Source organism: Trachemys scripta, chromosome 9, assembly GCF_013100865.1.
Source record: "Trachemys scripta elegans isolate TJP31775 chromosome 9, CAS_Tse_1.0, whole genome shotgun sequence".
NCBI lineage: Eukaryota > Metazoa > Chordata > Testudines > Emydidae > Trachemys > Trachemys scripta.
The window spans coordinates 58,451,568-58,465,741 of NC_048306.1; positions in this window are offsets into that span (position 1 = coordinate 58,451,568).

Below are 14,174 nucleotides of genomic sequence, written 5' to 3' on the forward strand. Positions count from 1 at the left end.
CAAGATACTTAATGCTTTGGTTGGGGAAAAATATATATATGTCCTAATCCAAAGCCCACTGAAGTCTATGGAGGACCTCTGTTGACTCTAGTGGGCTTTTGATTGGGCTGTATATATTTCTCCCCAACCAAAAATCAAGTATCTTGCCCAAATATTTCATAGATTCCAAGGCCAGAAGACACCACTGGGATCATCTAGTCTGACCTCCTGGATAGCTCAGACTATAGAACTTCCCCAAAATAATTCCTTGAGAAGATCTTTTAGAAAAACATCCAATCTTGATTTTAAAATTGCCAGTGATAGAGAATCTACCAAGACTATTGGTAAATTGTTCCAATGGTTAAAATTTCCATTGTTCCACTGTTGAAATTTTATACTTTTTCCAGTTTGAATTTGTCTAATTTCAACTTCCAGCCTTTTCTCTGCTAGATTGAAAGAGCCCATTATTTAATATTTGGGTGTATAGACTGATCAAATCACCCCTCACGGGAGGGTGCTGGAGAGTGAGCCCACCCATGTACTCACCTTGCAGTGTCGCCCAGGTTTTCTGCTTCCCCTCCCCCCATCATGATAGGGGAGCAGCAGAGCCAAACTTCAGTGAGTGGTGTTGTGACCTAGCATGCGAGGTCACAGTGCCACTCAGGTTTGGCCCATCTGTCCCCCACCCCTCCCCAAGATGGGGAGACCTGGGGAGGGGGCTATTCAAACCTATGTGGCCCTGCAACCCCGCGTTCTAGGTTGGAATGCCTAGGGTGGGGCTCCAGGCCCAGCCTCAGGAGCTGCCACAGACCGGGGTAAGTGCAGGGCATGCTCGCTCTCCAAGCTCCCTCCTGCCCCCAGCACCCTCTCCTCACCGGGCAGGGTTAGGCTTCCAGTGTTGCTGGGGCAGAAAATGCTGCTGTGGCTGGTTGGGGCCCCCTCAGCAGGGCAAGGAGACTGGCATATTTTAACCAGAAATCCAGGAGTAATCCCAGTACTGTAGTAACCCAGGACTTTTACTAAATTTACCATGATGGCGTCATGATTTTTGATTGGGACAAATCTGCAGTCCCAACCGTAAGGCATGTTTTCTAACCCTTTAATCATTCTTGGGCTCTTCTCCAAACCCTCTCCAATTTATCGACATTCTTCATGAATTTTTGACACCAAAACTGGACAATCTTTTGTAGCAACAGTCGCACCATTGCCAAATACAGATACTCCTATTCGAGATTCCCCTAGTTATGCATCCAAGGATTGCATTAATCCTTTTTGCCACAGTGTCACACTGGGAGCTCATGTTCAGCTGATTATCCACCAGGACCCCAAATCATTTTCAGAATCACTGCTTCCTAGGTTAGAGGCACCCATCCTGTAAGTATGGCCTACATGTATACATCTACATTTAGCTGTGTTAAAACACATATTGTTTGCTTGCACCTAGCTTACAAAACGATCCAGATCACTTTGTATTAGTGATCTTTTTCACACAATGCACAGTCAACCTGTGGAACTCCTTGCCCGAGGATGTTGTGAAGGCCAAGACCAAAACAGGGTTCAAAAATGAACTAGATAAATTCATGGAGGATAGGTCCATCAATGGCTATTAGCCAGGATGGGCAGGGATGGTGTCCCTAGCCTCTGTTTGCCAGAAGCGGGGAATAGGCGACAAGGGATGGATCACTTGATGATTACCTGTTCTGTTCATTCCCTCTGGGGCACCTGGCATTGGCCACTGTCAGAAGGCAGGATACTGGGCTAGATGGACCTTTGGTCTAACTGAGTATTGCTGTTCTTATGTTCTTATGACCTGTCCTCTTCATTGTTTATCTCTCCCCCAAAGATGCCCTTTGTCTGTGTGCCATTCTGCTAGTTTCAAATTCATCATATCACAGTGGGAGTTTTTGTTTTGCTTCTGCCGTTTATCAGAGCAAACTCCAGTATCTGCATCTCTCAGAAGCTTCTTCAGTCCTTTTGATTAAACAGTAGGAGCTATGGCCAAGGGCAGAGCTTAGCAAACACCAGTGTTTTGTTTTGTTTTGTTTTTTTGGCAGCTAGGCTCAGACAAACTGTCCCCAGCTGTTTTGGATTTTTTTTTTTTAACAAAAATGGAATCTGATGGCTCCTTTCCAGAAACAAATGTGAAATGAACATAGTGTAAAACATACACTGAAACATATACATTCTGAACTTGTTCCTCTATAATGGAGCCATCAGCCATGCAAGCCAGTTGGAGCTAGATTGTAACTTGGATTACACACCTGTGCAAGGAAATAAGCAGGGGCAAGAATCCCTCTTTGGCCCCAGTTTGCACTACCCTAACTTAGATGCAGCTATGTGGAAGTAAACAGGTGTTGCATGCCAAATTATGTCCAAGCGTGCCAAATTATGTCCACTCACAAGCCACAGTAGTTGAGTTAGCACACAGAGGGTGCTATAGTTTGCTGGTGAAACAGGCCAGGAACAAATTATGCCCCTCCCTCACAGCACGGAAAATTCAAAGGAGAAATTGTGTCTCAGAGCTGTTTCACACAATCTGGCTATTTGCAAATAGCCCAAATAGAAGATTATTCGTCCCCCACACAGTTCCATTTCCCTCCTTATGACTGGATAGTTTTACCTGCGTCTACAGTTCTGAAGGCACCATTGGCCAAAAAGCAGGGCATTGTTATATTTGTTCTCACAGGGCTGGATTCTGCTCTAACTTGCACCAATTGTACTCCAACTACTAACTTCAAGCGTTACCCGTGATTTACAGAAGGGTGAGTTACAGCAGGATCAGACCCACAGAATGCAGCTATTACCCATCCTAGCTGCTTATCTTTTTAGGACTGAAAGTGTTTACAATTTGCTATCATCTCTCTCTAAAAACCCTAGAACTTGAAAAGTTTTTGTTTTAAAATACTGTCGATACTTTCCACATGTTAATAAGCTGAGCCAGCACTGTCTGCTAGAAGAGAGCCCTTTTATCAGGATGCAGTGAGAAACCTTGCAGACAATACCAACTGTAATTGACAAATCCCCAAAGGATAGAGACATCTATGTTGTATGTACTTTATATATTCAAATATTAACAAGCACAAGCAAGGCAGTTCTCAAATAGGGAATTGATTCTGACAATATGTACAGATCTGTTTGTTTTTACTAATAACTACCTATATCATCAAGGCTTTTGAGTACTGAAGCTCTTTACCTGACTTGCAAGGCAATTATCCCCGCCAGTAGAAAGTAGAGATGAAAAGACTTATTATAATAGCACCTAGAGGCCCATTGTACAAGGTGCTGTACATACACATACGGTAGCAAGACAGTCCCTGCCTCCAAGAATGTATAATCTAAATAGACAAGACACAACAGGGTTAATTCAGCCCAACTCCCAAACCCATTTAGCAGCTGAAGTGCTGTTTGCTTACTGTAAACAGGTTGATAAATTTGTTCCAAGACTGAAAGCTGTTTTCAAAACAATCCAAACAGGAAAAACAGGTACAGAAACTTTAAATGATTGTGGCTTTACTTTGGTTTGGTTACCAGCTGTTTCAATATTTCAAGGTGAACCTCCTGGTTCTCAGCCAGAATACCATTCCATAAACATCCATGTCTTCAAAGGAATTAATTTATACAGAGTGTCAACTAATCCGTGTAATAAAAGAGTAAGGGGAACTTTTTCAGGAATTTTCTGTTCCAGAGAACTTAGCACCAGGTTATCAATAAGCAAAACAATTAGAAAATTGCTTGTCTTACAATGTGTTTGTACAGCACCTAACACAATGGAGCTTCGATCTAATTGCTACTGTAATACAGGCACATAGTAAAAGAAGATGCACTCCCATTGTTTAAGGCATGTAAAGCAAGTGTATGGTCACTCAGAATCAACACTTTCAGATCTAATAACTTCAGCCCTGATTCAGCAAAGTACGAATCATACGTTAACTGTAGGCATTGACTTCACTGGGACTACTCACATGCTTGAAGTTAGTCACATGCTCCAGTCCTCGCTGAATCAGAGCCTTAGGCAAGAGCATTGGCCAAAAATATTCACAGTCCATATTCAATCAGGTTTTACTTTTATAAAATGGAGTCTGACAACTGCTGTGAGAGCAAAAGCAGGTTAAACAACTTAGAGGTAAAGAATCTCTGTTCAGGAAACCCACGTTTCAATTTATTTGTACACCCTTTTAGGCACTTATGCCACCTGCATCACCACAGTATCTAAGGGCATGGTTACACTTGCAGCTGTAGAGTGCTGTGAGTTAAACCAGCCCTCAGAGACAGCAGCAGGGAAAGCGCTGCCCTGTGTTCACACTGTCATCTGCAAACGCAGTGGCGTGACCACATTTGCGGCACTTGCAGTGGCATTGTGAGTGGTGCATTGTGGGCAGCTCTTCCCATTCTGGTGCTGTGGCTTGTGGGAAGGGGGTGCGGGGTGTGAGGCATTCTGGTCCTGTCTCAATGCCCCGTGATGCATCGCTTCACATCCTATCAATCCCTGTGCTTCCATCCACATTTGGCGCCATCTTTCAACGTTTTTTATACTGCACACTCTGTCTTCCCTTTCGGTCTGTGGGAATGGATCCTGAACTTGTGAGGAATATGCTGATGGGTCTTGCCAGCACATCACAAATTGCAGTTGAGTTACTCCTTAAGCTACAAAGTGACAGTGAGGAGTCCAATGATGATATCAACTCGTATAATGCATATGACACGAGACTGCTTGTGGCATTCACGGACATGCTCACCACAGTGGAATGCCACTTTTGGGCTCGGGAAACAACCACTGAGTGGTGGGATCACGTCATCATGCAAGTCTGGGATGACGAGCAGTGGCTGCAGAACTTTCGGATGAGGAAAGCCACTTTCCTGGGACTGTGTGCTGAGCTCACCCCAACCCTGCGAGATTCAGAGCTGTTCCTGCCAGTGGAGAAGTGGGTGGCTATTGCAATCTGGAAGCTGGCAACTCCAGACAGCTACCAATCGGTCGCTAACCAGTTTGGAGTGCGAAAGTCGACCATTGGAATCGTGTTGATGCAAGTTTGCAGGGCCATTAATCGCATCCTACTCAGAAGAACTGTGACATCGTGGATGGCTTTGCACAAATGAGTTTCCCTAACTGCAGAGGGGCAATAGATGGGACCCATATTCCAATTCTGGCACCAGACCACCTAGCCTCCAAGTACATAAATCGGAAGGGGTATTTCTCTATGGTTCTCCAGGCGCTTGTGGATCACCGTGAGCGTTTCATGGATATTAACGCAGGCTGGCCCGGAAAAGTGCATGACACGCATCTTTCAGAACACAGGCCTGTTCAAGAAGCTGCAAGCTGGGACTTTCTTCCTGTACCAGAAGACCACCACAGGGAAAGTCGAAATGCCCATTGTGATCCTTGGAGACCCCCGCTTACCCTTTAATGCCATGGCTCATGAAACCCTACACAGGGAGCCTTGACAGCAGCAAGGAGCAGTTCAACAACAGGCTGAGTCAGTGCAGAATGACTGTTGAGTGTGCTTTTGGCTGTTTAAAGGGCCGCTGGCGCTATCTGTATGGGAAGCTGAATCTGGCCGATGACAACATCCCCATGGTTATAGCCGCGTGCTGTACCCTCCATAACATTTGAGAAGGGAAGGGTAAAAGCTTCACTAAGGCATGGACCACGGAGATTTAACATCTGGAGGCTGAATTTGAACTGCCAGAGACCAGGGCTATTAGAGGGGCCCAGCGTGGGGCTGTAAGGATTAGGGATGCCTTGAGGGAGCAATTCGATGCTGAAAACCACCACTAATGTTTGGTGCCCTGCACAGGAATGAAGAGCAATGGTTCCAATGCTAGTAGGTATCTGTGTTTGCTACGTATGATGCACTGAGTTGCAGTGCCTGTTGCTTTCCTGGGCTACAGTATCTTTTACTTAATGCAAAAAGAATGTTTTCAAAGCCAAAAAAAAAATCATTTATTAAAAAGAAATACAACTTCTGGGGAAACAGAAAGGGCACGACACATCTGTGCTGTGTGGGGGGAGGGAAAGGGGCGGGGTGGGGAACGGGACAATCACAGATTTGCATATGTTCCATTATCATATTCAGCCTTCCTGTCTGGAGTGCCGCACAATGAGCGCGTCACTTCAGGCTGGCTAAAATTCATGGTGATGGGGGTTGAGTGCAGTGGGTAAGGGTCATAGTTTGCAGGGCTGGGTGGTGAAGCTACAGGTGTTGGAGACAGCTGGTGGCAATAAGTAACCGGATGTTGGGGGAAGTGGGTTGGCAGTGACATGGGGGCACAAGGGAAAGAGTTTTGGGACAAGGGCTGCGGAGGGGACAGGCGCGGATCTGCTTCGTCTGCAGTGCTATGAGCGCCTGTATCGAGTCCGCTTGGCACTCCATAATGCTTATGAGTCACTCCCTGCTTTGGTGCCGGCGATCTGCATTCTGCTGGAGGCGCCTCCTTTCAGTCTCCCGCCACTCCTGTACTTTTTGATTTTCAGTAAGGGACTGCTGCATGACTGGTCCTCTTTGGTTCTTTGCGGCCACTTCCTGATTCTTTGCAGTCTTTCGGCTGTTGATAACAAGGACGGCTGGGATCTCAAGGTTGCATCTGTAAAGCCAAAATGGAACTTACCAGTAGCAGCATTGTTCACACTAGTCAGAGCAATGATTTGGTCATACTTAAAGACAAGTACAGTGTACACAATAGCAGAAAATGCCCGTCCCAAAGTGAGCACACACAACCCACAGGAGCCCCAAAATGGTGAGTAAGCACAGGGGCAAGGGGGACTGATTGTTTCACAGCCGTACTGTCCTCTGGAGTTGGTTCTGTACTTTGGGGAGAGCCAACAGCTGCAGGGGGTCCCTATACTGAACACTGTCCCCACATTTTCCACAGGATGAGTTCGTCCTGGAAGATATCTCGTTGCTGAAGGTGACCTGGGAAGCAAGGGAGGGTCTTTTACTACAATGTGGCTTCCACCCTGGCCCTTATGCCACTTGCCTGTGTGCAGCAATGGTTCCCCTGCCCCTCACGGCACAGTCGTGTTGACATGTTAGCCTGACTGGGACAAGGAGCACAGTAGCTCTGCCAAGGAACCTGCGTAAGCCGATTGCTCAGCTTCTGCATAAGACCTCTGAAGAGATCACTGAGGCAGATTACCACAATGTAAGAGAGCACATCAACTCCCTATTCCGCATCTAGGCATGCACACATCCCTAACCCTTCTGTCTGCAACCCTCCTTGCCCCAAGAGCCCGCACCGAACAACTACCTTCCCAAAATAAAAGCCACTTACTGGGCACCTCCTCTGCTGTTTGTTCTTCCTCAAGCACCGTCCGCCGTGACTGGCTGCCTTCCTCCTGGCTTGAAAACAGCTCCTGGCTGCATGCATCTAGGGATGCCAGGCACCCTCGCTCCCGCTTTCCTCCTCCTGACTTGTTGAACTCTGTGCTGCTATGGCAGGGGCAGGCAAACTTTTTGGCCTGAGGGACACATCGGGATTCAGAAATTGTATGGAGAGCTGGTTAGGGGAGGGGGTTGTGGCCTGGCTCTGACCCCCACCCCCTATCCGCCGCCCCACCCCCGCAGGCCAATCACAGCACATTAATAGACCAGGGCGTCCACACTGGCACCACAGCGCTCCAGCCGGGGCGCAGCAAGCTTTATGCTTCTCGTGGAGGTGAATTACCAGGGGCGCTCCAGCCGAGGAGTCCAGGCGCTCTACGTGCCTTGCCAGTGTGGACACCTCAGGAGTTAGGGCACCCGGGGCTGATTTAATGCACTCTAACTTGCAAATGTAGCCAAGGCCTAAGTACCTGCTTTGACTTTGCTGTGAGAGTGTTTTTACCGAATCAGACCAGTTCCTAATCAGATGCAGTTCCTGGCATGACACATGGGAGATCATGAAAATAATTTTCTGTAGATATGATCTATGCTATTTCTTGATCTGTTCTTTGCCACAAATTTCAGATTCACATTGATGATGCAAAATGCCCAAGTGAAAATCAATCCAGGGCATTTCACGTGGCTTTATGCTGAAACAACCCCCCAGCACATCAAGCTGGGGGAACAAATTATGCTTAAAGCAGAGTCCTTCTCCCAACTCCTCCTGGAACAGTGGCCAAATAACACAATCTGGCTCTAACATTGTCATTTTAAGCTAGTAATGAAAATACTCTTCCATTTGTTGCACCTTTTTTATGTGTTCAAGATAGGAAACAGGAACTTCTCTTTGGGACCTGATCCAAAGCCCATTGAATTAAATGGAAAGGATTCAGGGTTGGAATGGGCCCTGTCCCACTCAGAAACCACTTCACACAGAAGAATTACCTTCAATGTAGACCTGAAGAAGAGTTCTGCGTAAACTCGAAAGCTTGTCTCTGTCACCAAGAGAAGTTGGTCCAATAAAAGATGTTACCTCACCCACCTGGTCTCTTATATTCTGGGACCGACACAGCTAAAACAGCATTGCAAACTTAAGTGTACAATCAGAATCAATGATTTTTATGGTAGGTGGGATTCATTTTATAATTATTTAGAGCCCAATCTAACATGGGGGCAGGGATAGCTCAGTGGTTTGAGCTGCTAAACCCAGGGTTGTGAGTTTAATCCCTGAGGGGGCCACTTAGGGATCTGGGGCAAAATCAGTACTTGGTGCTAGTGAAGGCAGGGGGCTGGACTCAATGACCTTTTGGGGTCCCTGCCAGTTCTATGAGATAGGTATGGGGCCAAATCTAAAGCCCACTCCGGTCAATGGGAGTCCTTAAATTGGACTTCAATGGACTCTGAATCACACGCATACTTCTTTCACCATAACTCATTTTTACTTTTCTTCATCTTGTCTATCCTTCGTGGACAGTGGGTGAAGCTTCCCTTGTGGGAGGCTAGTTCCCTGTCCCACCTCTTCCGCCCGTGGCCCTGCACACTCCACCCCAAGCCCCATCTCCTCTTCACTCCACCCTCCCTGCTGCTGCGAGCAGCGTCCCTCCTCTCCTCTGCCATGAGGCACCTGCAGTGTCCCTCCTCTCCTTCACCCCCACCCCTCCTGTGGGGGCAGGAGGGTGAGGAGGGACACTGTGAGCAGTGGGGGGCCTCATGCAGGAGTGGGGTGGAGGAGAGGAGGGATACAGCAAGTGGTGGGGACCTCCGGAGAGAGGGGTGGAGGAGAGGAGAGGAGAGGAGAGGAGAGGAGAGGAGAGGAGAGACTCACCAAGCAACAACAGCACTTTGGGAAAGGGTGGAGCAGGGAGGGGAAGAGGCAGAGCACAGGGGGGTCACCACGAACCTGGCATTCAGTAGTGGGACAGCAGCAGCTGTGCCATGGGACACTTAGCCTCCCCTGGCCTATTATACCCACTGCCCATGCTATCTTTCCTCTTTTGATGATCTGTTTTCTTTTTAGTTTTATTCTCAAGTTGATAATAGCCCTGATCCAAAGCCCCAGTGAAATCAATGAGATTCTTTACATTCACTTTGGGGGGCTTTAGATCAGTCCTAATGTGACTGTTACCGTTGTGCTGCTCTCCTTTTGTAGAGGAAGAAGGATCTCTGTATCCACTGTCTAATTGTACTCAATTTATATAGCGATATAGAAGCTCTTTAAGAAGAGTTCATTAGATGGCCAAAAAGCCATGCTTCCACAATGATGAAAAAGGACAACTTGGGGTAAAGGCCCATCTTGATTCAGTGGGGAAGTGGGGGCAGCAATTAGAATTATATATATATATATATATATAATTCTGAGAGAGAGAGAGAGAAAGGGGAAGTAGGTAACAATCAATATAAATTAGAAGTTATGAAGTACATAAAATTGAGAAGGAAAGCTAAAGACATCAGGGAAAAATTCATGGCTGGCAGAGCAATAAGAAGGAGGTTTTTTAATAGTACCTACTATTATAGAACAATAGTACCTAACTCTTTTATAGCATTTCTATTCGGTAGCACTTTACAAGGATACAAGCATCATTATCACCATTTTGCAGAAAGAAGCATAATAGTTTTGATCGCTTTATTAAAAATATGACTATCTCCATCTAATAATAATTCAGGAAAGGAAGAAGCATTCTATAATATTTCTGTTCTGTATTTGGAAAGAAACAGGATGATGTACTCATATCATATGAGGATGAACTGCTTTTCAGTTCATTAGTAACTACAGAGGAAGTTGAACAGGGATAATAGGGATAAACATTTTAAAATCAGTAGCCACAGATAACTTGCACCCAAGAGTCCTAAAAGAGGTGGCCAAGGAGCTCTCTAGCTTGCTGATGTTAAAAATGAAAACATCTTGGAAAACTGGGGAAATTCCAGAAGACTGAAAGGGTGCTAACGTAGTGTGAATATTCAAAAAGGGCAAGTGGGATGGCCCAGTTCATAGACCAGTTAGCCTGTAATCAATCACAGGCAAAATAATGGAAAAGCTGATATGGGATTCAATTAATAAAGAATTAGCTCTCTTAGTTTTATGGAAAATAAGTCTTGTCAAACAAATATAATTTCATTTTTTGATAAGATTAGAAGTTTGATAACAGTAATGTTATTCTTAAAGCACATGGATTAACAACAACTGGCTAACTGATAGCTCTCAAAAAGTAGTTGTCAGTGGGAAGTCATCATAGCTTTGGGGTATTCCTAGTAGGATTAGTAGTAGGCCTGAGCCTAGTCAACATTTTTATCTATGATTGTGAATGACACACAGACTGGCGGAATGGTAAATAATGATGAGGATAGGTCAATAATACAGAGCAATTTGGATCTCTTGGTAATCCAGGCCCATTCAAACAAAATGTGTTTTAATACAGCCAAATGCAAAGTCATATTGAGGGATATTTGCAATCTAATATTTGCAAAAACATGAATGACAGGATAGCTCCCAGAAGACTGGAGAAGGGCTAACGTAGTGCCCATGCTTAAAAAAAGGGAAAAAGGAGGAGCCAGGGAACTGTAGACCAGTCAGCCTAACCTCAATACTTGAGAAGCTACTAGACTAGAGCAATGTATAAAACATTCAATTTGTGAATACATGGAAGATGAAGGGGTGATCACTAGCAGCCAGCATGGATTTACCAAGTACAAATCATGCTAAACCAGCTTGATCTCCTTCTTTCATAGAATCAGAGGATTGGAAGGGACCTTGGGAGGTCATCTAGGCCAACCCCCTGCTCAAAGCAGGACCAAGCCCCAAATCCCACCCCCCCTCAAGGATTAAACTCACAACCCAGGGTTTAGCAGGCCAATGCCCAAACCACTGAGCTGACAAGGTAACTGGTTTGTTGAATGGGGGAATGCAATGGACATAATATACCTGGACTTCAGCAATGCTTTTGACACAGTCCCACATGACATTCTGATAAGTAACCTGGAAAAATGCAGGCTCAGTGGAACTACCATTAAGTGGATACAGAATTGGTTAACAAATTGCAAACAATGAGTAATTATTAATGGAATGATGTCAGAGTGAAGGGCGGTCTCAAGTGGGGTTGCACAGGGATCTGTTGTGGGTCCAGTGTTGCTTAACATCTTTAATAATGACCTGAATGTAGGAATAGAGAGCATACTGAGCAAATTTAGCTGGGGGGTGAGGGGTTGCCAACACTTTGGAGGATAGAGCTAAAATTCAGAGGGATCTTGAAAAATTGGAGAACTGGACTACAGGTCTGTCGCATCTTACACTGGGGTTATGTTCCGCAGTCAGCGCGTAAAGCGAAAATCGCGTATAGTCAAAATTACATTGAGTGTAATGGCGGGTGGAATCGCCTGCACTACAGGTACAGTATTAAAATTGTTATTTTTCTTTTTTTTTTTTTTTTTTTTTTGCCGACCGCGTAAAGCTGAAATTGCGCATGTTAAATGCGCATAAGATGCGACAGATCTGTATAGACAACAACATCAAAATTGAACAAAGACAAATATAAGGTGCTACACTTAGGGAAGAAAAAACTAAATGCACAAATACAGAATGGGGGATAATTGGCTTGTCAGCATTTCTGAGAAGGATCTGGGAGTTGTGGTGGATCACAACCTCAACTTGAGTGAGCAATGCGATGCTGTTGCAAAAAAAAGGCAAATGCAATTTTAGGTTGAAATAACAAAGACATAGCATGCAAATCACAGGAGGTGATAGTACCGCTCTACTCAGTGCTTGTTAGGCCTCAGCTGGAGTATTGTGTCTAATTGTGGTCACCAATGTATAGAAAGGATAGAGAGAAACTGGAAAGGATCCAGAGGCGAGTGACGAAGATGATGAAAGGGATGAAATCCAAGCCATATGAGCAAAGGCTGAAGGCACTGGGTATGTTTAGTTTGGAAAAAAGAGATTACTGGGGACATGATAGCGGTCTTCAAATAATTGAAAGGCTGCCATAAAATAGATAGAGAAAAGTTGTTCTCTCTTGTCACGGATGGCAGGACAAAAGGCAATGGGTTCAAACTACAGCATAGCAGATTTTGATTAAATCTAAGGAAAAACTTCCTAACTGTAAGAGCAGTAGGACAATGGAACAAACTGCATAGGTAGGTTGTGGAAGTTGCTTCACCGGAGGTTTTCAAAAGGAGGCTGGATAGCCATTTGTCTTGGATAATTTAGACATAACAAATCCTGCGTCTTACCATGGGATTAGACTAGTTTACCCTTGCAGTCCCCTCCAACCCTATGGTTCTATGATTCTAATGAAGGATGCAGGTCATATCTCCAGAATGGGGCACCATATTCTGGAAAGACATGACTCTGAAAAGGATTTAGGGGTCATAGTGGACAAGCAACTCAACATGAGCTCTCAGTATGATGTTGTGGCAAAAGGGTTAATGCAATCTGTCGATGTGCAAACAGCAGAATAATGAGCAGGACTAAGGAAATTATTTTACGTCTGTACACAGCAGTGGTAAGACTAATCCTGGGAGACAGAGTACAGTTCTGGGATCCACATTTTTAAAAGGATGTTGAAAAATTGGAGAAAGAAGCCACACAAGTGATTTGAGGGCTGGAGAAAATGCATTATAGTGAGAGCTTTGGAACCGACTCTGTGGGTTCTTCAGGGCTCAAGCACACATGGAAAAAAATAGGGGTGCGCAGCACCCACCAGGCACAGCTGTTTGGCAGGGCCACCAATCTGCTGTTTGGTGGCTGGCGGGAGGTGCTCGGGGGAGGGCAGAAAGCAGCAAGCAGTGGGTGGGGGCCTTGTGGGAGGGGCCAGAGCAGGGGTGGGAAGACACAGAGTGAGGATGGGGCCTCGAGGCAGAGCTGGGGTGGAGCACCCACCAGGAAAAATAAAAGTCAGTGCCTCAATGAGAGACTTTGAAGAACTCAATCTGTTTAGCTCAGTGGTTCCCAAACTGTGGGGCAAGCCCCCCTTCGGAGGTGCGGAGGAATGTTTAGGAGGGCATACAGTGGGGCCCAGACCAGTCCCCACATGGGGGACAAGAAGGAAGCACCACCCAGCCCCGTTCCACTCCCAGCTGCAGCTCCACTCTGCCCCCACCTCAGCTCTGCCCTCATTCTCTCTCCACCTCCAGGCCAGCTCTGCCTCTTGCCCCAGCTCCTCCCCCATCCCCAGTTCTGCCCCCAGCTCCTCTGCTGAGCCAACTGTGCAGAAATGGGGAGGAGGCATGGACACATTCCATTACTGGTATGGGAGTGGGTGACAGGAAAAGTTTGGGCACCACTGGTTTAGCTGATCAAGAAGAGAGAGTAAGAGATGACTTGATTAAAGTGTACAGGTTCCTTCATGGGAAGTAAAAACTGAGTACTAAAGGCCTCTTTAATCTAGCTGAGAAAGGCATAACAAAAACCAATGGCTGGAAGCTGAAACCAGACATATTCAAATTAGAAATAAGGCACATGTTTTTAGCAGAGAAGGGGATTAACCACAGGAACAAGCTCCCCAGGGAAGTGGTAGATTCTCCATCTGTTTGTGTCTTTAATGAAGACTGGATGCCCTTCTGGAAGATATGCTTTAGCCAGACACAAGTTGGGCTTTAGTCAAACCCATGTTTTGGGGCTCAATAGAGGGAAAGTTAATAGCTTGTGATATACAGCAGGTCAGGCTAGATGATCCAATGTTCCGTCCTGGCCTTAAAATCTATAAAAATTGTTGCTACCCTTTCAATTTATCAACACACTAAAGTTCATTAAGAGCCTCATCACTCTTCCCCTCTCCTCTCTGAACCCCAAAGCTATCATATTAGCTCGATTCTGTTGCTGATGTAATGCCAATAATGTCGGTC